Source organism: Rosa chinensis, chromosome 1 (genome assembly GCF_002994745.2).
Source record: "Rosa chinensis cultivar Old Blush chromosome 1, RchiOBHm-V2, whole genome shotgun sequence".
NCBI lineage: Eukaryota > Viridiplantae > Streptophyta > Magnoliopsida > Rosales > Rosaceae > Rosa > Rosa chinensis.
In genome coordinates, this window is record NC_037088.1 from 29285746 (window position 1) to 29308739 (window position 22994).

The following is a 22994-nucleotide window of genomic DNA, read 5'->3' on the forward strand; positions in this document are numbered from 1 at the left end:
GTTTGACCGCAGGGACCAATTGGGAGAAAATTGAGAGTTTGAGGAGTTTTTAGGTGAAATTCGAACGTCAGGGACTGAAATGACGAAACCCTATAAGTATAGGGAGTAAGCAGTAATTAATCAAAAAAAAAAATTGTTTCTCTTGTGGAAGGTAGTATATGAATGTCTTTTTCATAAAGAAGATGCACCTTCATTATTGGTGTGTCTACACAATTCTTTATACCAAAGTCAAGTCTTCACCATGTGATATTTTTTCATCGAAAGAATTTCAAATTTTGAAATTGATTCTTCTAGATTCATCATGAAAAATTTAATATACATTGTTGTGTCATGATTTTGCTACTTAGCTTTTTAGCTTTTGAGCTATCACTGCAATGCTACTTCATTTGTACCCACAATTCTTTGTTTTTATATTTACTGCCGTACGAGATTAAAACTCAGCTAATTATGAGATGTTATTTGTGGATGCCAATCATTATAGATTAGAAATTGGGTCAATTATTAGTCAACCAAAAATTCCATTTCACAAATAAAAATGAAGAAGAATAAGGAAAGCTGTAAATGGTGGTTGTTGGGCCTTCGGCAGACGTAAATATATAATTAACTTACGTAAATAAAGTCTATTGTGGATGAATGGTTTAAAGTTTAGTTGAAATATTATTTCTTTAACATATAAGTCATCCAACCATTGATTTAAAATATAAATTTTGTTTAACTAAACTTTAAACCTATGTTTTCCCCATGGCAAGGAGTCACAAGGTGTAGCATTGCTTTGGAATTCGGATACTCATGCTAGTATTCATTCTTCCTGTCCAAATCACATCAATGTGAAGATTACTGAACCAGGGAAGGCTGCGTCGTGGAGATTTACTGGTATTTATGGCATAGTAGCACTATCTGAACGAACTAGAACTTGAGATTTGATTGAAAGCCTAGCGGCAGAGACCTGCACTCTACCATGGTTAATGGTTGGTGATTTTAATGAAATCATGTGCAATACAGACAAGTCGGGAGGGGTGCCTAGAGCGGCTGCTCCGATGTTACGGTTCTGGCAAACAATGACCAATTGTGGACTGACCAACATGGGATTTGTAGGGAGCAGATATGTGATGCCCAAAAATTCGTAATTATTTTCCGAGGATTTTTTCGAAATTAATTTTATGATTATTGGACGGTTTCGTGGGTCGTGGATGGATGGAAGTGTTTCGGGCGAATAATTATTCAGGATGCTTCATTTAAGGGGGGCGCAAGGGTTGACTTTTTATTCGTTGAGATTCTCTGAAAACTTCCTTCATGAAAGTTGTAGAGCGCGTCGATACAAGATCGTGGACATGCTGAACGCAAGAATTAGAGTTCGTATGAAGAAGTTATGGGCTTCGGAAAAATATCCATTTTTGTATAAAAGGACGAATTTTTGGGAAATTTGCAAAAGAGCCCAGATTTCCCAAAATGGAAACCCGAGCTCGGTCTCTCCTTCCCTAGCCCGCGCGCAGCCAGCCGCTTCTCCGGCGTTGTTCTCGCTCTTCCGGCCACCGTTTGCTTCGATTCAAAAGTGGATTTTGCTCGCCTCAATCCCCTCTAGAGGTCTGTGGAAGGATTGAAGAGAGATTCGAGCTGTGGAGGCAGCTACATCGACTGGAAGAGGCCGCTTCGGCGACGAAATCGCCTTGATTGGAGTCGGAGATTCCGGCCACCCTAGCCAGTGGTTCTTGAGGGCTTTTGGGGCCCTGAGGACTTGGATGCTTCTCCCAAAGTGGCTTGCATCGATTCAACTCGTGGAGGTTGAATTTTGGAATTGAAATTCTAGGGTGTCAATCGGTCCGATTTGTTCTAAAGTAAAATTCGATTGATTGGTTTATAATTAGACTTTGTTGTAGTTATGAAAGTTGAAATTGGGGTTGAGATGAAGAACTTTGGTGTTGGAAGTTTTGCCAAATTCTGACTTTGCATTGGCGGCGGCACCGCCACTGTGGTGGTGGTTTCCGGCCATCTAAGGGATAGTTTATGTTCCTGAGTTCGATCTACTAGTCGATACGAGCATTTCGATATATTGTTTGTAATTTTTGGAGATCGTATGAGTATGTTAGAGTTTTTACGGTTTCAGACCTTTCGAAGATTCGATCCGTGAGAATCTGACTATCCGATCGACTTGTGGTTTTGGCATATCGATCGTAGAAGTATTCCGGAGACATTGGGTGGTCTCGGATGTGGTTTCGCCTCGATTGGCGTCACTTTGGGGATTTTAGTTCAAAACAGGGGTTTCGGACTTAAATCATTTGTGGATTGTTGCTAAGTTGAAACCATATGTGATTAGGTATTTGACGAGGTATCCTTGGACGGTTGTTTTGTGGTGTGGTTGCCTTGTTCTGTATTGAAGATGCAGCGGGACTTTCGAGGTGATTAATCTCACGATGTTCATTCACGAACAGGTTTACCATATTGTTTTGAGAGTTATTTAGTTAACTGCAAATTATAGCTGGTATTAGTGGCATTCCTGAGTGAATAGTCATGCATATATATATATATATATATATATATATATTTACGTAAAATATGTATATTCTCGTGGGTTGATGGGTGATTTATGCAATAGGGATTGATGGGTTTCATTCTATTGGTCGAGGCTTGACTTTTCGAGAGACAATGTGTTAGGAATTGGGAATTCCTATTATTTGGGAAGTGTCAAGATTTGTGTAGGTTGTTTAATGTTTTGATTTGACGACCTGGGAAGGTCTGAGGATTCGGGGTTGCTGGGAGTGATCCGTGTAGTGATCTGTGTGATGATATGTGTGTTGATGTGTTGTTTGTCCAGGTTGGACTGATGTGTTGTTTTATCCACGTTGGACTGATTTGTTGTTGGTACATCATGGGGGGTAGCGGGGGGCTATCTGATGCTCATGAGTACGTGTTTTTGATAAAAAGTTTCGGGGATTCTTTCTTTTAAATGTCCTGGGATGACTTGTGAATCATATTCTATTTGTTAGGTTAACTATAGATATGATTGAGGTGTGTGTTCATGTGTTGGGTGTCTAGGTTGGATTTAAGTGTTGTGTATCCAAGTTGGACTGATGTGTTGTTTGTCCAGGTTGGACCGATGTGTTGTTTTGTCCAGGTTGAACTGATTTGTTGTTGGTACATCAATGGGGGTAGCGGGGAGCTATCTGATGCTCATGAGTATGTGTTTCAATCGGTCCGATTTGTTCTAAGGTAAAATTCGATTGATTGGTTTATAATTGGACTTTGTTGTAGTTATGAAAGTTGAAATTGGGGTTGAGATGAAGAACTTTGGTGTTGAAAGTTTTGCCAAATTATGACTTTGGATTGGCAGTGGCACCGCCACTGTGGTGGTCGTTTCCGGCCACCTCAGGGGTAGTTTCTGTTGCTGAGTTCGATCTACTCGTCGATACTAGCATTTCGATATATTGTTTGTAATTTTTGGAGATCGTATGAGTATGTTAGGGTTTTTAAGGTTTCGGACTGTTCCATGATTCGATCTGTGAGGATCCGTCTATCCGATCGACTTGTGGTTTTGGCATATCGATCGTAGAAGTATTCCGGAGACATTGTGTGGTCTCGGATGTGGTTTCGCCTCGATTGGCGTCACTTTGGGGATTCTAGTTCAAAACAGGGGTTTTGGACTTAAATCGTTTGTGGATTGTTGCTAAGTTGAAACCGTATGTGATTAGGTACTTGACGAAGTATCCTTGGACGGTTCTTTTGTGGTGTGGCTGCCTTGTTCTGTATTGAAGGCGCAGCGGGAGTTTCAAGGTGAGTAATCTCACGATGTTCATTCACGAACGGGTATACCATATTGTTTTGAGATTTATTTAGTTAACTGCAAATTATAGCTGGTATTAGTGGCATTTCTGAGTGAATGGTCACGTATATATATATATATACACACGCAAAATATGTATATTCTTGTGGGTTGATGGGTGATTTATGCAATAGGGATTGATGGGGCTTGAGGCTTGACTTTTCGGGAGACAATGTGTTAGGAATTGGGAATTCCTATTGTTTGGGAAGTATCAAGATTTGTGTGGGTTGTTTAATGTTTTGATCTAACGACCTGGGGAGGTCTGAGGATTCGGGGTTGCTGGGAGTGATCCGTGTAGTGATCTGTGTGATGATATGTGTGCTGATGTGTTGTTTGTCTAGGTTGGACTGATGTGTTGTTTTGTCCAGGTTGGACTGATTTGTTGTTGGTACATCATGGGGGGTAGCGGGGGGCTATCTGATGTTCATGAGTACGTGTTTTTAAAAGAGAGTTTCGGTGATTCTTTCTTTTAAATGTCTTGGGATGACTTGTGAATCATATTCTATTTGTTAGGTTAACGATAGATATGATTGAGGTGTGTGTTGATGTGTAGGGTGTCTAGGTTGGATTTAAGTGTTGTGTGTCCAAGTTGGACTGATTTGTTGTTTGTCCAGGTTGGACCGATGTGTTGTTTTTTCCTGGTTGGACTGATTAGTTGTTGGTACATCAAGGGGGGGTTATTTGATGCTCATGAGTACGTGTTTTTAAAAGGGAGTTCAGGGGATGCTTTCTTTTAAATGTCTGGGGAGGACTTGTGTATCATATTTAATTGTCAGAGTTTCAATTAATATGATTTTGTCACGGGGTGACTTGTATTTGTTTCTTTGGGAAAAGAATGTGCTGTTTTGGGAAAACAGGGTGTGTGTCCCTTTGTATGAGTTGATGGGTTTCCTCATTGGGCGAGTTGTGCATATGTGGTTTTGAGTTACTCATACGGGCTTGCAAAAGCTTTCCGGGTTTGTTGTGTGGCAACTAGGTGCACCATTCAAACGATGTAGGGGTTATTTCTGCAGGTCAGGATAATCGTGGCTGAACCTGAGGTGGCGTGCTGATAGCATTACGGTAGGAAGCCATTTATGTGACTTTACCGTTATAAAGACTTCCGTTGTAGTGAGCTCTGAGGAGTGTTTACGTTTTATTTTGTTGTTGACAATTTAATTCGTAAGCTTGTGTAAGATATAACTCTGTGGAGCGAGTGTATATTGATTTTGAGGGTTCAGGACATCAGTATTTACTTGGTTTAAAGGGAAAAAGTTTCCAGGTATTTTGTATTGATGGCTGGACGATCACGCGTGTATAATTATGAGATTATATATCGATTTTTATTTGTGATAAAAATCAGTGGCTTGACAGTTTGGTATCAGAGCATAAGGCACATATTTGGTGACAATCAATACTCCTCGGGTGATGGCCCGTCTGCAGCGAATCCCCATCTGATGCTCTTCGGTATTGATATAGTCATTGGGTATGTAGTGAGCGTTAGGGTGTGAGTCGTCAGTGTGGTGTCGGCTCGGAGTTGTAAGTGTAGGAGCTTGGGGTAGCTTCTATGAGTTAAAGACTTTTGAGGAATGATGATTTTTAGTTTTAACTCAAGATTGACGTTGGGGATGGAATTGTATACTCTGACGTAGTGTTTTGGTTGATCCAGTCGTATCATTGACTTATACTTGTGTTTGAGAGTTATACTGGTATTAACCACATGTTGCTATGCTCCTGAGGTGATGGATTCTCAAGGAGGCAGAGCTAGGGGTCGAGGTAGACCCAGAAATAGGGGTAGTGCCCAAGGTAGGGGCGGGATTCCTCCTGTTGAGGAGATTTTTTAGGATGATGTCGAAGCATCGAATGTTGAGCTGCCTGTTCCACCTGTTGTGGAGGTCGTGAAAGTTGTGGATGCCACTCGTTTGTCAACGTTAGCTAAGGAAATTTGAGGATGGGAGCAGTTCATCTCATTAGCCCAAGGGACTAAGAGTGTGAGGAATTATGAGGGTGAGTTCTGGAAGAGGCGTAGGACTCATCAACGGGCACCAGCTGGAGAGGTAGCTGCACCTGTTAGGGTTGCACCTGTGGGGCAGGTGGCACCCGTGAGGTGTTTCAATTGCGGTGAGCAGGGATGGGGAAAGCCGAAACTAGATGTTTGTAACGTTTTTTGGTCAGGTGTGACTTACTTAATGTTTGACCTTGAGACCAGACGAGGTCTGAAATCATATGTCACAGATGGTGACCAAGGCAGGAAATAGGTAATCACATCCTTGGTCGGACGAGTGGTTGCGATTTCAGTCAGAGTTCTAGTCTGCCTACCATTGTAGCTTATGGGGGTAACGGTCGAGGTTGCTAGAGACTCATAAGTATGTAGTTGAAGGAGAGTTTTGAGAGTATTCTTTTTTTATTGTCTAGATGAGACTTGAATTGCTTCTTGATGGTTAAGTTAGCAAATAGAACATTTTCACAGCGGTGATTATGTTGTCCTTTCGGTGGAAAAGATATGGGATGTTAGAAGGAATCATGGTTGCATGGTTTCCTTAAGCTGATGTGTGTGAGTTGTTGATTGATGTTCATGAGTCGCAGATGGTGACGGATCACAGATGGTGATCGATACTGAGTCACAGATGGTGACGAATCACAGATGGTGATCGATATTGAGTCACAAAGGGTGACGGAGGTGATCGATACTGAGTCACAGATGGTGATCGATATTGAGTCATAGAGGGTGACGGATCACAGATGGTGATCGATATTGAGTCAGAGAGGGTGACGGATCACAGATGGTGATCGATATTGAGTCATAGAGGGTGACGGATCACAGATGGTGATCGATATTAAGTCACAGATGGTGATGGATCACAGATAGTGATCGATACTGAGTCAAAGATGGTGACGGATCAGAGATGGTGATCGATATTGAGTCACAGATGGTGACTGATCACAGATGGTGATCGATATTGAGTCACAGAAGGTGCCGGATCACAGATGGTGATCGAGATTTGGTCATAGATGGTGACAAAGGCATGTTATCGGGAACCACACCTTTGGCCGAGCGAGTAGTTACAATAAGTTAGAGCACTAGTCTGTCCGCCGTGATTTGTGTGACGACCTGCGAATCTGTGTGATGATTGTGCTCTGTGTAAGGGTAAGAAGGTACCTTATCTAATTCTGCTTGTGTGCTAGAATGATGTGGGATAGTTGTGTACTTCTTTCCGTGTGTTGGGTTGTGTTGTGTTTTCCCTGTTGTCTAGAGCTAAACTTTGAGTGTGGTTCTGGTGTGATGCATCTTTCATTGTTGTGGTAGTAGAGGGTCTAGACCATTTTGACTGTGATTTCAATGACAGGTGATGATCTATGTGTGGGTCAGGCGGGGCCAGACCTTAGTTTGATTATGTGTCTCAAGTTGGGTAGACACTTATTTAGTTGTGATGTTTGGGCTATTGTTGATTTGAGTTGAAGTGAAGGTTTCACTTTCAATTCTTGTAATGCAAGGGTTGCATTTTTGAGGAAATGATGCAGATACTGTTGTGATGCAGGATTCTGGACTCTTGTGTGATCTATGTGTAGTGCTGCAGTCACAGAGTGTTTGTTGGGTAGTGTACGAGGATGGGATCCATGAAATGATTGGGTTATCGCCAGGTGGTGTGGTAAAGATTCCTATTGTTGTGATACTAGGTAGGGTACCCATATCTATTGTTGATCGAGGTATGTTGCACAGCGAGATGAGAATAGGTGGTTGAGGAATGAGAATTGGATGTGAGGATGATTTATTTGTACTTGTTGGCGTGGTACGTTTAAATTTCGGGACAAAATTTCTTTAAGAGGGGTGGAATGTGATGACCCGGAAATTTGTAATTATTTTTCAAGGATTTTTCCGGAAGTAATTTTATGATTATTGGACGGTTTCGTGGCTCGTGGATGGAGCGGAAGTGTTTCAGGCGAATAATTATTCAGAAAGCGTCATTTAGGGGGGCGCTTATTCGTTGAGATTCTCTGAAAACTTCCTTCACGAAAGTTGTAGAGCGAGTCGATACGAGTTCGTGGACATGCGGAACACGAGGATCAGAGTTCGTATGAAGAAGTTATGTGCTTCGGAAAAACTTTCCATTTTTGTATAAAAGGACGGATTTTTGGGAAATTTGCAAAAGAGCCTAGATTTCCCAAAATGGAAACCCGAGCTCGGTCTCTCCCTCCCGAGCCCGCGCGCAGCCTGCGTCGTTCTCGCTCTTCCGGCCACCGTTTGCTTCGATTCAAAAGTGGATTTTGCTCGCCTCAATCCCCTCTAGAGGTTTGTGGAAGGATTGAAGAGAGATTCGAGCTGCGGAGGGAGCTACATCGACTAGAAGAGGTCGCTTTAGGGACTAAATCGCCTTGATCGGAGTCGAAGATTCCGGCCACCATAGTTAGTGGTTCTTGAGGGCTTTTGGGGCCCTAAGGACGTGGATGCTTCTCCCAAAGTGGCTTGCATCGATTCAACTCGTGGAAGACGAATTTTGGAATTGAAATTCTAGGGTTTCAATTGGTCTGATTTGTTCTAAGGTAAAATTCGATTGATTGGTTTATAATTGGATTTTGTTGTAGTTATGAATGTTGAAATTGGGGTTGAGATGAAGAACTTTGGTGTTGGAAGTTTTGCCAAATTCTGACTTTGGATTGGCGGCGGCGGTTTCCGGCCACCTCAAGGATAGTTTCTATTCCTGAGTTCGATCTACTCGTTGATACTAGCATTTCAATACATTGTTTGTAATTTTTGGAGATCATATGAGTATGTTAGGGTTTTTAAGGTTTCGGACAGTTCGATCATTCGATCCTTGAGGATCCGACTATCCGATCGACTTGTGGTTTTGGCATATCGATTGTATAAGTATTCCGGAGACATTGGGTGGTCTCGGATGTGGTTTCGTCTCGATTGGCCTCACTTTGGGGATTTTAGTTCAAAACAGGGGTTTCGGACTTAAATCGTTTGTGGATTTTTGCTAAGTTGAAACCGTATGTGATTAGGTACTTGACGAAGTATCCTTGGACGATTGTTTTGTGGTGTGGCTGCCTTGTTCTGTATTGAAGACGCAGCGGGAGTTTCGAGGTGAGTAATCTCACGATGTTCATTCACGAACGGGTTTACCATATTGTTTTGAGAGTTATTTAGTTAACTGCAAATTATAGTTGGTATTAATGGCATTCCTGAGTGAATGGTCACGTATATATATATATATACACACATGTATATTCTTGTGGGTTGATGGGTGATTTATGCACTAGGGATTGATGGGGCTTGAGGCTTGACTTTTTGGGAGATAATGTGTTAGGAATTGGGAATTCCTATTGTTTGGGAAGTGTTAATATTTGTGTGGGTTGTTTAATGTTTTGATCTGACGACCTGGGGAGGTCTGAGGATTCGGGGCTGCTGGGAGTGATCCGTGTAGTGATTTGTGTGATGATATGTGTGCTGATGTGTTGTTTGTCTAGGTTGGACTGATGTGTTGTTTTGTCCAGGTTGGACTGATTTGTTGTTGGTACATCATGGGGGGTAGCGGGGGGCAATCTGATGCTCTTGAGTACGTGTTTTTGAAAGAGAGTTTTGGGGATTCTTTCTTTTAAATGTCCAGGGAAGACTTGTGTAGATACCTCTACTAGCAAGGCTAGTTTGCTATCTCACCAAGCATAAGTAACACCCTCTTTGGGACACCCACAAGCCATGATGAGGCCCAACCGAGACATGCATCTTGTAGCCCTATGTTTGATAGGAGCATAAAATGCGATGTTTATAATGTTTAAACCCTATATTTTGCTAAGTTATTTCCTTTATCCTGATCAATTTAACTTAGTTAGTGTTTTGCAGGTGTAAATGGAGTCTCAAAGTCCAAAAGTGGCTAAGGAAGGCACAAGTGGCACAGAAATGAGAAGAAATGAAGAAATGGAAGTTCTCCCAGTTTGACTAGGAAAAGGAATCCTAGTTGGAGTAGGAATCAGAAGCTGACTTGGATTCAAACTCTTAAGTCGCGGAAATTAGAAGTTCTACTTGGACAGGGAAACCCAATTCTACTCAAATATGGAATCCTAGTGTGACAAGGAGTCCCTGTTAGATAAGGATTACTCAAGAAGGTTCCGGAAGAGTGTAGAAGAATCGCAGAAAAGAAGTTTGTATTCAACTAGGAAACCTACTTGCATATGGAGTTCTACTCATACTAGGAGAGCTATGGAACGTTCATGAAGTATCTAGAAGACTCAAAGAAGGTCATATGCCGTGCACATGGAGGAGGAAGCAACAAGAGATTCGAATTACAAAGCAATATGGAATTTGGACTTCTTGTTGAGTAAGGATTGAATTGCCGTGAGATTCTTGAGGATTCTTGAAGGTTCTTGACGTTTCTACTTCAGAATAGGCGTGGATGGCATGTGAGAGGCATGTGATGTGAAGGAAAATTGAATTGGACTCAACTTGTGCATTAAAAGTCAAATCCATTACAGATTCGGAAAACTGCCTGTGCAGATCAGTCAACTTCAACGGAGTGTCATAAATCGCTCAGAGCTCAGAAAATTATTATCTTTATATGGTTGGAAAGCTGCAGATGTCTAGTTTCCAGATATTTTTACAGCTCATCAATAGCTATTTTCTATAGGAATTTATAGTCGTTTTAGTGGACTGAGGTCAATCCTGCCGGAAATCTGTTTTGTGCCAAAGGAGTCCTAAATCAACATGAACTAAGAGAAACCAAGTAGAAACGAATTGGGAGTGCCTTGAGACGTTCTCCTATATATACCTTGTGTATTAGACGTTCAAGGGGGAACACTTTATTCTCCACAATTTCGTTTCTCACCGGTTTGCTTTTGAGTTTCAGGTTTTCGCATCTTGCAAGTTCCTAGCCGTGCCATCCTTCATCCTTGCCGTGATCTTCACTTTGTGCCGCCGCCTTGGATCTGCGTTGGACCTTGGGACGTGTCTAAGGGTTGTTCTTACCATCTTCATCATGTTTTCTTCTCGGTTTTGTAACTTGTTAGATAGAAATTCTGTTTTTGTTTTTCTTTGTGTAAAACCGAACCCATGAGTTAGTTTTCTGATTTTTGGATGCGATTTGGATAGTCTTTTCAATGTCTGATGTGTTTATGTATGTTTGATTCTTGTTAATTGCCGATTTCATGGAATGATGATCTGATTTTGTTTTATGGAAAACTTTTGCATGTTCTTGCTCTTTGGTTCGAAACTTAGAGTGATTGCATGTAATTGGAGCTAGTAATTAGGTTTATGCGTTGTAACCCTAATTCACTTAAGTAGTAAAGGCTTTGGACAAAGGTCGAAATCAGATTATGCATGTGATGAATTGACTTGCGTTGAGTACTTGAATTTGCATGTTCATTGACCAAACTTTCACTTGTTCTTAAAGATTCGAATGCATGAGATCATGAGTTGCGTTGATTGTGTGATACCTGCGTTTGAAATATGTTGGATTAAGTGCGTTGCTTAATTGACTAAGTAAAGGGAAGTAAAATATGGGACATTGGTTGCGTTGATCTTTGTTTCTTGGTTGATGATGTTCCATGGTAATTAACAAGATTAAGGGATGCATGAATATGTTGTTCTTGATTAGTTCTTGAAAAATTGTTCTTCAAAAGTTCTTATTTTCCCACCTTTGTATAGAAAACGTTTTATTTTTATTTGTTTTCTGAAAATTTATATTTTGATCTTTAAAACCCCCCTTCTTTTATGTTTTGTGTTCTTGTATATTTGTAAATAAATAAAATTGATTTAGGTTTTTAGTATGCATGTAAATCGTAAATAATTAAGTAAATAATCTGAAAATATATTTTAATTCCGTGAATAGTGTTTTCGTGAATAGTAATATGTGTTTGTGTTATACATGAATTTGTGTAGTTAGAGTTTAACTAGGATTTGTTGTTTGTATTTGTGTTGTATATGGATTTCTAATTTAATTCTAACTTAACTTGTATATGTTTTTAATTTCGTGTGAAACTTGTATATTATATCTTTGATTTTGTAAATGTGTATATTCTTTTATTTAATTTTGTCTCACATGTTAGCACCCTCAATCCCCGGTTTAGAACGATCCCTGCTTACTCTATACTAACGCTCGACATTTTCAGGGTTTAAATTGGCGAATGCTTTTGCACGTATCAATTTTTGGCGCCGTTGCCGGGGATTGAAAAGTCTTCATGTGATGAAAAAGCCACTAAGGTATTGATTTGATAAGGGGTCGTGAATTTTCATGGAATAGGTGAAGTCCCTTTGTTAATATTAGCCTAAACCCCTTATTAGTACCTGAAATAGGTCTCTTAAGGTTGAGGGCGGCTTTTATTAACAATTGAACAATGTCTTGCACTTAGTATTTTTTCTTATCTAAGTAAGTATAGCCTATGTGGAATGGTGTCTAGAAAGGGGACAACGTTCATGACGGGTTTTGAATCCAGAAGTGCAATCAAACGAGCCTAAACCACTATGTAGGAGTAGCTTGTGCCAAAATGGGTTCTACCTCTCATGCTCGTCTTCCCCCACCTGGCCATTTCAGTAAGGTTGCCCAAAGGATTTGAAAAAGACTGTGTATAGGCAAGGACTTGGGCCGCACGTCCAAAACAAAGTTCATGACGTCTCATTGAGTCAATATACTTAGACAATTTTCGAAAATAGTTGGGTTTGGTAAGAAGTTGTGAGTCATAATGGACTAGGTGAAATATTCTCTTGTTAATACTTGTCAAAGTTTTGTTTATCAAGTAGGCACACTTTATTAGCATAGGGTGTCTAGGTTGATTGGATACGAGAAGTGCTAGCAAAGGGTCTCGTCCCCTGCTAATCAAGTGAGCTGAGCTCCGCCAAAATCGTTCCTCTACTACCTGGCTCTGTGTGAAAAGAGTTACCAAAAGATAAAGGGAAGGGAGACTTGTATTAAAATTAGAATATTTGGGCCGTGTGTCTAAACCTTGATTCACGATTGCTTATTGGAGTTAACTACTTAAATATTGTAAAAATTGTAAAACTTGTAAATATATACATAAAATTTTGTTAGTCTTGTATATATCCATACTTTTGACATTTTGTTATGTGTATATATTGGAATAAATGGAGGTACAAGTCTAGGCTGAAAGACTTTAAACATTAAGCGCTGCATGGGAGGCAACCCATTTCAACCGTAGCTGTGGAGGAGCCATCAACGCAGATTTGCTTTCTTGAACTCTTCCTTCTCTTTTATTTTCGTAAATTTTTCTTTGTTTTAGGATTTGTTGCGTTATTTCTTATGCCATGCTTGATTGTTGCTTTGCATGCTTTATACTTGTTTATACATTGAGGACAATGCATAATTTAAGTGTGGGGGAAGGGTTTAACGTTTCACTTTGTTTTTAGATAGCTAGTTTTTGTGGTCTAAAAAAAAAAAAAAAAAAAAAGGAAAATGTCAAAAAAAAAAAAATTTTAATTAAAATATTTTCGTCACTTTAATAATAATAATAATAATAAAATTCGTCACTGTTCACAAAAAAAAAATAATCTTTTTGTTTTGTTAGTTTTTGTGTTGTTTTGTGATCAAGTCTTAGGATGCCCTTTTAACTGTCTAGGATGAGCTTATATCTCTGAAAATAAGGCTAAAAGAGGATCACAAGATTGAGAAAATGTTTGATGATATTCTTTGGTTAATTATGATTTATGAATAGCATATGAATGTGTAGTAGATATGGTGCATGCGTAACTTTGGTACAGAATATGAACATGTGGAAGATAAGTTGTGATTCATAATAACCCTTGTGAGAATTTGAGCCATGTGCCCTTTCTTTGTGAGTAATTAATGAAAAAATGAATATACTCTTATTTTCTTGGCGATGATTTTGTTGATCTCATTATTCTTTCATCTTGATTGATTACTTGTCATAGATTAAGTTTGATGGACTAGAGAATGCTAGAATTCACTGTTATACTTGTTGAGACGTTTATGATCAATATATGGCCCTGATTCTGGAAAGGATAAAGGTACTTACTTAGGATGTTTACCACCATAGCCAAATATAACCTGTGTCCATAATTGTGCCCGTCGTGGGACCCCCCTAGTTAACCATTTTGAGCCTACATTAAGCCTTTTCTTTCATCACCCTCAAAATTCCTTAACCTTAACCTTAGTATAGTTGTATCCATACCCTTTGTTCTAAAGACTTAGTGGAGCATATTTTTGAGACTTTGCTTGGAGTTTTGGCGTCAATGATGAATTTTGAAGACATGAAGAAGTTCAAGTGTGGGGGTAGACTTGTCCATAAGTAAATTGTATGTAATTGCCAAAAGAAAGAAAAAGAAAGAAATCGTAAAAAAAAAAAGAAAGAAAGAATATTCGGCAATAAAAAAAAAAAATGTGTGTTATTGTGTTAAGTCTATGGATTTTAGTCCCCTATACTTAGTGGATTTGGAGTTGTTTTAAATTGAAGGCCCATTGTTGAAGAATTTGGTCTTTGTCCAATTCACACTTGTTCAAAAGAAGGTTGGAATGAAGTTTGGGCCCAACATGATGACACTTGGCCCTTTTATAAGCCTTGGAGGATACATGACGTTTTGCTATACTTGGTGGATTTCGAGGAAAGTAGTCTCTCTACATCAACAAGTGCTCTGCTAGGTTTTTAGGATACTTTGTGATTTTCCTATCCCTTCGTTTCTTTTAACCTTAAGCCCTGACCCCATTACAACCTTAATTGTAAGACCTCTTTGATCCTTAAGATGGGACAGCCTTTGATCTGTGGAGATAAGTTATAACTGTTGAACTTATGGCTTGGGTTCATCCGTGCAAGTAGTTAATATCTTTCATGAGATCTTTGAAAAAAAAATGATATATATGTGCTTTCGTTTCTTACATATGTGATCTACTTTGTAATCTTTCACATATACTTGAATGAATAAGCTTTTAAGCATGAGCCTTGAATCTGAGAGAAGAAAGAGTGATATATCCATGTGAGGTTTGAATCATGACTTGTTTGAAATGTGTTGAGCTACACCCATCACCATTGTTTACCCCCAAGTCTTACATGCTTATATGTGGATTATATTTTGTAATTAGCTCTTGAATATCTTGAAGATGTGATGCTTGGTTAAGTGCTAATCTTAGTGACTTGAAAGTAAAAGATTTCTGAGACAATATGTTAAAGGGCTTAGAGGTCATATTGTTTGTCAACGTCTTGGTCTTTGTTTTTGGTTTTGATTTTCGTTTGAGTCTTCTTTGGGTTGTACGTTTTTGAGTCTTGAGTCTTTGATTTTCGTTTCCTTACTTAGTATTTTCGTTGGTCTTTGTTTTTGTGTCTTAGTCTTTTTGATTTGTCATGTTGATTTTGCTAAGGGACTAGCAAAAGCTAAGTGTGGGGGAATTTGATAGGAGCATAAAATGCGATGTTTATAATGTTTAAACCCTATATTTTGCTAAGTTATTTCCTTTATCCTGATCAATTTAACTTAGTTAGTGTTTTGCAGGTGTAAATGGAGTCTCAAAGTCCAAAAGTGGCTAAGGAAGGCACAAGTGGCACAGAAATGAGAAGAAATGAAGAAATGGAAGTTCTCCCAGTTTGACTAGGAAAAGGAATCCTAGTTGGAGTAGGAATCAGAAGCTGACTTGGATTCAAACTCTTAAGTCGCGGAAATTAGAAGTTCTACTTGGACAGGGAAACCCAATTCTACTCAAATATGGAATCCTAGTGTGACAAGGAGTCCCTGTTAGATAAGGATTACTCAAGAAGGTTCCGGAAGAGTGTAGAAGAATCGCAGAAAAGAAGTTTGTATTCAACTAGGAAACCTACTTGCATATGGAGTTCTACTCATACTAGGAGAGCTATGGAACGTTCATGAAGTATCTAGAAGACTCAAAGAAGGTCATATGCCGTGCACATGGAGGAGGAAGCAACAAGAGATTCGAATTACAAAGCAATATGGAATTTGGACTTCTTGTTGAGTAAGGATTGAATTGCCGTGAGATTCTTGAGGATTCTTGAAGGTTCTTGACGTTTCTACTTCAGAATAGGCGTGGATGGCATGTGAGAGGCATGTGATGTGAAGGAAAATTGAATTGGACTCAACTTGTGCATTAAAAGTCAAATCCATTACAGATTCGGAAAACTGCCTGTGCAGATCAGTCAACTTCAACGGAGTGTCATAAATCGCTCAGAGCTCAGCAAATTATGATCTTTATATGGTTGGAAAGCTGCAGATGTCTAGTTTCCAGATATTTTTACAGCTCATCAATGCTATTTTCTATAGGAATTTATAGTCGTTTTAGTGGACTGAGGTCAATCCTGTCGGAAATCTGTTTTGTGCCAAAGGAGTCCTAAATCAACATGAACTAAGAGAAACCAAGTAGAAACGAATTGGGAGTGCCTTGAGACGTTCTCCTATATATACCTTGTGTATTAGACGTTCAAGGGGGAACACTTTATTCTCCACAATTTCGTTTCTCACCGGTTTGCTCTTGAGTTTCAGGTTTTCGCATCTTGCAAGTTCCTAGCCGTGCCATCCTTCATCCTTGCCGTGATCTTCACTTTGTGCCGCCGCCTTGGATCTGCGTTGGACCTTGGGACATGTCTAAGGGTTGTTCTTACCATCTTCATCATGTTTTCTTCTCGGTTTTGTAACTTGTTAGATAGAAATTCTGTTTTTGTTTTTCTTTGTGTAAAACGAACCCATGAGTTAGTTTTCTGATTTTTGGATGCGATTTGGATAGTCTTTTCAATGTCTGATGTGTTTATGTATGTTTGATTCTTGTTAATTGCCGATTTCATGGAATGATGATCTGATTTTGTTTTATGGAAAACTTTTGCATGTTCTTGTTCTTTGGTTCGAAACTTAGAGTGATTGCATGTAATTGGAGCTAGTAATTAGGTTTATGCGTTGTAACCCTAATTCACTTAAGTAGTAAAGGCTTTGGACAAAGGTCGAAATCAGATTATGCATGTGATGAATTGACTTGCGTTGAGTACTTGAATTTGCATGTTCATTGACCAAACTTTCACTTGTTCTTAAAGATTCGAATGCATGAGATCATGAGTTGCGTTGATTGTGTGATACCTGCGTTTGAAATATGTTGGATTAAGTGCATTGCTTAATTGACTAAGTAAAGGGAAGTAAAATAAGGGACATTGGTTGCGTTGATCTTTGTTTCTTGGTTGATGATGTTCCATGGTAATTAACAAGATTAAGGGATGCATGAATATGTTGTTCTTGATTAGTTCTTGAAAAATTGTTCTTCAAAAGTTCTTATTTTCCCACCTTTGTATAGAAAACGTTTTATTTTTATTTGTTTTCTGAAAATTTATATTTTGATCTTTAAAACCCCCCTTCTTTTATGTTTTGTGTTCTTGTATATTTGTAAATAAATAAAATCGATTTAGGTTTTTAGTATGCATGTAAATCGTAAATAATTAAGTAAATAATCTGAAAATATATTTTAATTCCGTGAATAGTGTTTTCGTGAATAGTAATATGTGTTTGTGTTATACATGAATTTGTGTAGTTAGAGTTTAACTAGGATTTGTTGTTTGTATTTGTGTTGTATATGGATTTCTAATTTAATTCTAACTTAACTTGTATATGTTTTTAATTTCGTGTGAAACTTGTATATTATATCTTTGATTTCGTAAATGTGTATATTCTTTTATTTAATTTTGTCTCACATGTTAGCACCCTCAATCCCCGGTTTAGAACGATCCCTGCTTACTCTATACTAACGCTCGACATTTTCAAGGTTTAAATTGGCGAATGCTTTTGCACGTATCAATGTTCAAGCTATGCTACGGTATCCGGAAGTCGCAAATCCGTCGCCGGGAAGCCACGTTCCCGCCCTTGCCAAGATGCCTCCACAACATGGCTTTCTACATGCTTCTTGGACTAGCTAGAATTGTGTGGTTGCTTGTCCCACATCGAAAACCATGTAAAGGAAGAGCATTCCTTCACCTATAAAAGGAACTCTCCTCCCACTTAAACACCATTCATTCATTCCATCCAACTCCATTACACTCATGTAATCTTGTTAGGCCGCAAGGCTCGACACACTAGTATAAGCTTTCAAGTGGACGTAGTCTCCCGCTAAGGCGGGAGGTGAACCACTATACATCTCCTGTCACTCTCTCTCTCTCTCATTCTTTACGTTCATTAGATCCCCAACGGATCCAAACGTTAACATTGGCGCCGTCTGTGGGAAGCCAACACAAAGGCTTCGTCACCTACCACGAACTTTGACCCAAAAATGTCGAATCGACGCTCATTCAACATCAAATTGGGGCTGGTCAACGCCCGGCTGGGAAAGTCAACGCCCAACATGGCTGGTCAACGCCCGGCGGGGCAAGTCAACGCCCATCAAGGCTTGATCAACTTTTGGTCAACGCTGAACTATTCACTTGGTCAACGCTGAACCACAAAAAAAAATTTACTTTACTCGGGACACCCAAGAAATTGCTCTTGGTACCCAGCCTTCTTCGATTACATCCAACAACCAAGCATTCGCTAAGCTTCATCAGCGGCAAAATTCCTCCGCTAAGCTTCTTCAGCGGCACCGGCAAACTTCCTCCTAGAATCGGTGTTCAAATCACCCTGCTTCGTCGTTGATCACCACTCTGGTGTTCACCTCCCTCACTGCCCGCACTTCGGCGGCCGCTGCACTTCATTTGATCAAACCAAACTTGAGGTCATCTCAGTTGATCAACCAGCCCTAGCTATCCGTGCAGGTCTCCAGCCCAGAGCTCCGCTAGCCTCAGCTAGACACAGTTCCGCCAGCCACAACCGCCAGTAAAGCTCCGCTCCGCCAAGCCTCTCCGCTGGCCAAGGCTCCGCCGACCAAAGCTGCCATCGCTAGCCAACCTCCGACGGAAAATCTTCCGCCACACTTCTTCAGCGGCCAAAGCTCCGCTAGGAACAGCCAAAACTTCACTGGCACCGCCAGCAGACTGCACCACCGGGCAGCCTCTGCTGAACTTCACCACCGGAGAGGCTCCGTCGGACTATACACCGCTGACCCCAGACTAACTCTCCGCTGAGCACCAGGTCAGCTAGCCACAACCAGCGGCAATACCTCCGCCAAACTGAGCTCTTCAGTCGAGCAAAACCTCCGCTGGGAAAGAGCTCCGCTCCGCTGCGATTTGAATCTCCGAGTTCCACCGGCCTTCTTCCTCCGCCGGACTTCTTAGCTGGACAAGTTCTCCTCAGCTGGACGAGCTTCTTCCGCCGAACTTCGACCTCCGTTGAGCCCAGCGGCCAATCCCCGCCAGCCCAGCGCCGGCCATGTCTTCTGCTAGCTTCCCTCAGCAGAAACGCCAGCTGCCATCAGCGGCAAAGCAACCTCCGCTTCGCCGGCAAGTTCCGCTGAACAATAGGAGCAAGCACCATCTGCCCAAGAAAAGCTCCGCCGAACTCAAAACCTCCGCTGAGCTCCGCTCCGCCGGACTTCACCTCCGCTGAACGCCAAGCCCGTTGAGTTCCAAAACACCTGGAACAACTCCGCTGGACATCACACATTACAGCAGCTCTGCTTAACCGCTGGACAACTCCGCTGGCTAAAGCTCCTTTGGCCAAAGCTCCGTTACCGCCTCCAACCGGCAACCGTTGGACAGTCCTCTGCCAACAGGCAACCGCCGGGCTAAGCACCCATGGCTCTCTTCAATGAGTCTCCACTCTGCACCATTCTGCCGGTGTACAAGGTCCTGCCGCTGTTCCAGTTCGGTACTCAACCTGAGCATAATTGGTGGTCGTCGACCCACTCAAAAACTGGGATACAACGCAGCTCTCAGTGATGCAGTTCCTTCAAACATCGAGTGCCTTTGAGCCACACACAGATAAGTTCTCTTATCTACTTATTCACGTGCCACGGATTATATCAACCACACGTTTATATACATGCGCACATGACCTGCTATTCTGCTAAGCATGCTCTGCCATACCTCACTTTTTCAACTCATTACACTCCACAAACGAAGTGCCACGCACTAAACAGCATGGGCACTTGTCTGCCTATATGCATGAACTTACTCCTACTCACCTACTCAGTTGCTTGCCACATGCATCACGATTTTATATATGTTCATTATCATGCCTACAGCATATATCAACGGATAATTGGCCATGTATAAAGAATCTCCTCTCATGCATGTTTGTTGATCAGCCACGTGCCCGCCCATCAACATTATCCATTAACATTATCATGCATGTTAATTATACTGAACACTTTCAACATAAGGGTATATCTTGCCAATTATCATGGCAACGTATAGGGACAGCCATGTTCCATTTATCATGCATGATATAATTATTGATATAATTATTATAAGGGCATGTTATAATTATTGACGCCACTTGAACATATCTGCTATCTATATCTTCTGTGTGTGTAGTACACACAAGAACCCACACTAGTACACAAGCCTATATGTTCATTTAGTTGCTGCCTTGCGGTGTATGTGGCATGCCATGCTAGCTATGCCATGCTTCTTATATCGATCTCAAAACGATCTCTAAGCATGCCTACAAAAATACAAAATGTTATTACCATCCACACTACAAGTACATGCTGCACATGACATGCTTCTATTTAATTGCAAAATTAAATAAATGTGGGACACTCAAACAAAATTTTATTACTTGCTCTATTTGTTTGCCATGTTTCATACAAGTACACACTTTATGAGTCTATGGTCACCGCCAAGCGGTAAGGCAACGCCTCATAATGACAATGACCGCTACGCGGCATTGCAGTCAAGCTTTTCTCCTTCGAGAAAACAGCAAGGGCCCAGTTAACACAGCCTACGGCAGCCATTGATCCGGCAGTTAACCCCGACGCTTGGGTATCTAAGATTGGGCTCGCTACCCAACACCCTCTGCTCCACGCAGCTCCCCTCATCAAACAATTTTCCGACCATCCGGAGGTCTATAGCCAGGAGTGGGGGACTCCTCGCAGGGCCTAGCAGGGGCCCACCCGAAAGGGCAAAAGCGTTCGCTCCAACCAATTCTAGATGGACGACGCACTCGCACTAATTATGCTTGATATACGGCACAAAGCTACGCTTTGGTATCAACCCGCGAGCACACCCTCCTTGACTGGGGACTTCGGGGACTTGTACATACAGCCCAGCATAATTAGCAACGGTCACGCTCATGCCTCAGGGCATCACCTTCAAGCTACCCGTTAAAGCCTCAGCGGCATCCACGAGCTCTCACGCTCTCGCAGCAGCGGTATCGCCGAGATGTCATGCTCTCGGCTCAGCGGCATCCTCGAGCTCTCGCGCTCGTGCCTCAGCGGCACCGTCGACTTTCGCCCTCGTGCATTCCCGGCACCGCTGAGCTTTCCGCTCGCGAGCTTACCGTTCACACCTTCGCGGCAACCCTCGAGCTTCCCGCTCATGCCTTCCCGGCAACCCACGAGCTTCCCGCTTACGCCTTCCCGGCAACCATTGAGCTTCCGCTCACGCCTTCCCGGCAACCATTGAGCTTCCGCTCATGCCTTCCCGGCAACCCTCGAGCTTCCCGCTCATGCCTTCCCGACAACCCACGAGCTTTCCGCTCACGCCTTCCCGGCAACCATTGAGCTTCCGCTCACGCCTTCCCGGCAACCATTGAGCTTCCGCTCATGCCTTCCCGGCAACCCTCGAGCTTCCCGCTCATGCCTTCCCGGCAACCCACGAGCTTCCCGCTTACGCCTTCCTGGCAACCATTGAGCTTCCGCTCACGCCTTCCCGGCAACCATTGAGCTTCCGCTCATGCCTTCCCGGCAACCCTGGAGCTTCCCGCTCATGCCTTCCCGGCAACCCTGGAGCTTCCCGCTCATGCCTTCCCGGCAACCCACGAGCTTCCCGCTCACGCCTTCCCGGCAACCATTGAGCTTCCCGCTCACGCCTTCCCGGCAACCCACGAGCTTCCCGCGCACGCCTTCCCGGCAACCATTGAGCTTCCCGCTCACGCCTTCCCGGCAACCCACGAGCTTCCCGCTCACGCCTTCCCGGCAACCCACGAGCTTTCCGCTCATGCCTTCCCGGCAACCCACGAGCTTTCCGCTCATGCCTTCCCGACAACCCACGAGCTTCCCGCTCATGCCTTCCCGGCAACCCCAAGTTTCCCGCTCACAAACTTTCCGCTCATGCCTTCCCGGCAGTCCTCGAGCTTTACACTCATGTCTACTCGACACACCACACGTTAATGGAACATTGAATTCTTCTACCATTTGTCACTTACGAAAAATTGAATTCTTTTCGCGTTCCATTAATACAAGCGACAACCAAGCAAACACAAGCGTTCGCGTATTCATCATTCACGAATTACAAACGCTTACCTTCGCAGCCCTCATACAACTTACATTTATCATATGCAATCCATATGCTCACACGACCATACGCGCTCTCCAGTTTGTACGTCATAATCGATCGTACTCGGCGCCATTCGCATGTATACATCAACATGTATCATGCACCCCATACGTTCATATATGCCAAACGCATATCATTGCAACTCACATTTGTTGCCCAATGCAACGAGCATTCTACATATACCTGTTTTTTGTCTTTGTTGTGCAGGTAAACGAGTCCCTTCTTGCTTACGGAGTTCGGGGACTTGTAGGGGCTCCGTGCCGCCCGGTTACTTATGCTTGATGACTTCGTGGTTATAACTCCCCAACCAAGAAGCTCCTCTTACTTGGGGACTTCGGGGACTTGTAGATACCTCTACTAGCAAGGCTAGTTTGCTATCTCACCAAGCATAAGTAACACCCTCTTTGGGACACCCACAAGCCATGATGAGGCCCAACCGAGACATGCATCTTGTAGCCCTATGTTCAAGCTATGCTACGGTATCCGGAAGTCGCAAATCCGTCGCCGGGAAGCCACGTTCCCGCCCTTGCCAAGATGCCTCCACAACATGGCTTTCTACATGCTTCTTGGACTAGCTAGAATTGTGTGGTTGCTTGTCCCACATCGAAAACCATGTAAAGGAAGAGCATTCCTTCACCTATAAAAGGAACTCTCCTCCCACTTAAACACCATTCATTCATTCCATCCAACTCCATTACACTCATGTAATCTTGTTAGGCCGCAAGGCTCGACACACTAGTATAAGCTTTCAAGTGGACGTAGTCTCCCGCTAAGGCGGGAGGTGAACCACTATACATCTCGTGTCACTCTCTCTCTCTCTCATTCTTTACGTTAATTAGATCCCCAACGGATCCAAACGTTAACAACTTGTGGATCATATTCTATT